The sequence below is a fragment of the Lagopus leucura genome, unplaced genomic scaffold (assembly GCF_019238085.1).
Source record: "Lagopus leucura isolate 7727_CA_CO unplaced genomic scaffold, USGS_WTPT01 Super-Scaffold_100055, whole genome shotgun sequence".
In the NCBI taxonomy this organism is placed as follows: Eukaryota; Metazoa; Chordata; class Aves; order Galliformes; family Phasianidae; genus Lagopus; species Lagopus leucura.
The window spans coordinates 451350-454043 of NW_024962301.1; positions in this window are offsets into that span (position 1 = coordinate 451350).

The window sequence follows — 2694 nt, forward strand, 5'->3', positions numbered from 1 at the left end:
TTTTTTTTTTTTTTTTTTTTTTTTTTTTTTTTTTTTTTTTAGTGTGGTCTGATAGCGATAGGAGGAGGACTAGTTCTAAACTAAAAGAAGGGAGACTGAAATTAGATGTTAGGGGGAAATTCTTTACTCAGAGGGCTGTGAGGAAAGGGTGGGAGTGTGGGTACCCCATCCCTGGTTGTGCCCAAGGTTATGTTGAATAGGACCCAGGGAAGCCATTAATGCCTTGTGAATTCACAAAACAAGCAAGAAACATTGTGACAGTGCCTCATTTGTGTATCGACTATTTTATACAACTGTATTTATAACTGTGTCATGCAGGGGTATATATATTTCCATAAGGAAAGAAGAGATGATATCTTATCTCTGCCTTAGTACAATATCAGTATTGTTATTGAGGACTAATTATGAATTCTCTCACTTTCAAATTTGCACAGCAGACTATAAGTGGACTATCAGCCAAATTTAACTAGCTGCCAGCAGCCACTCAGACAAAGAACACATTACTAAGAGTCTACAAGACCAGTGCTCCTATAAGATTTCATTCTTCAATATCCAAAGTTCAACTTGGAAGATGAGGAAAATGAGAGAAATGGCTAGTGACAGTAAGGCTTGATGGGGTCATGGGCTTTGCAACAGCTTCAGCATGCAGGCGGGTGAAAACATCAGTCACAAAGTAAAGGGACAGAGGAAAGAAATGAAAAAGGGGGAGGGGAGGGAAGGAAAGAAAAAGGGAAGGTTGATGGACAGTTGGACTTGTTGAGGGTGAAATCAATTAAAGTGCATCAAATCCAGAATTCATGCTTTTTCAAAGTGACAAATATGTGCTGGAAACTGAGAAAGACGAAGGGAAAATAATGTCTTTGACCTCCCAGAGACCGGCTGTTCCTTCCGTCAGAGGAGCCAAAAGTGAAGTGAGATGCGTTCATGATAAATTGTAACAGCCAGGCAGCCACCTTAAAAAAAAACGAGGTGAAAAGGTTACGGAAGGGACCCAAAATGCAAAGAATTCAACCAAACATCAAGATAAATCAACTCAGGCCCTTGTGTATGCGTGCCCAGCCTTCACAGATCTGCTGCAGTTCATCTCAATTTGTTAGTCTTAAAGTGTAAGAGACACGCACAAACACAGCTTGTTTACCAAAGCTTTTGTAAACAGTGTTCCAAAAGATTGATTCAGTGAAGGCTGAGGCCTTTCCTAGCCAAAGGATGCACTGACCACTTTACCTGCCATTCTCTCAGTGGCAACTGCTAAACAGCTAGAGAAGGTCTTCAGCGCCCACAAATTCCTGCATTCTGCTCAATTCAGATGAGTTTTGGATGAAAGTTTTTAATGAGATAGAGACCTTGCTCCTAAAAAGAGAGGAAAGCAAATATTCTCAAAGCTTCAGAAAAGGAAATCTTGGTGTATGTCTAATTTTCTCTCACATTTACAGATAATTTTCTAGTTCTCAGCTTCAAAGCACAATGGAAATGTTCATTTGGATGCTTTGCAGCTTTAGATCTTTTCACTTGCTGGCAATCAGTAAACATTAAATTTGACCATAGCTATCATGGAGAATAGCTTGAATAATCGAAAATCAGAAGGTACAAGATATCTACTAATCAAATTTGTTTGAAACATCCTTTCAAACATTATGTCCTTCTGGGTATCAACATGACATTACAGCACCAATACATGCATTTTCAACTGAGTTCATGCCCAAGCAAATGTCAAGGTAAAACTGGACATTAAAAAATTATTCACCTCCCTCAGCACTGGCATTTTCCATGTAAAGGAACAACTACATGCACAGCCACTCTCGTTAAAGTTCTCCTCCTGAATCAGTTCTTGCAAAAAGCTCCCCCAGTGATGCATATGGTATTTTAAGTGAATCAAAGTAAGTCAAAGCAGTATTTTAAGGAGGTATTTAATGCAATTCAGTACACTTGTTCACATAAGGCAGGATATACTCAATGCAGCTCCCATTCAGATGCTCACACTCTTCCAGACTTTTTGAATAGCAATTGATATTACCATTATATCTTTGATTAAAAGTGACCCAAGCCACCCTGGCCCTTGACAGATACATCTTTACAGAGGTCACTGAAGAAGGCATGTGTGCTCTCCTTTCTTGAGCTGTTGCTGGCACTGAGGGCACTACAATAGATAGTTCACAACAGTCCAGATACCATCAGTTGAGCCTCTAAACAGAGAGCTGACTGCTCTGTGGATGGTCATGTTTGTGTAGTCTAAGCATGGGAGATGCGGGAGATTCCCAGCTGCACTGGGGAATTTCTGCTGCCTGGGATTCAAGCTGGCATCGAGAGCTTATTGCTGCAAACACTGGCACCAAGGGGAAGGAAGCTTGTATTGACACTGTGGCTGTGAGGAAGCTTAGCTATCAAGTCCTAGCTGGCATCCTCACAACTCTGCCTTCAGAAAGCACTGGTGATCATCTCTCCAGCTCCTCCTGACAAATGCCCACCCCACTGTTGCATTCCTCTTTACGACAACCCTCTCTGGACGGTTCCTTCCCCGAAACAGCATGATTCTCTCAGGGAGACACGAGTTCACATCAACAAATTCTTCCCGACACTGCCCTGAAGCACTTTCGCTATGATCAGCTATTCGGAGTGATGGGACACACTAGTTAGATCTCTCTGTGTGTTTATCAATCCCTTCTCAGCCATTTTCCTCTGTAAATCCGTCAAACC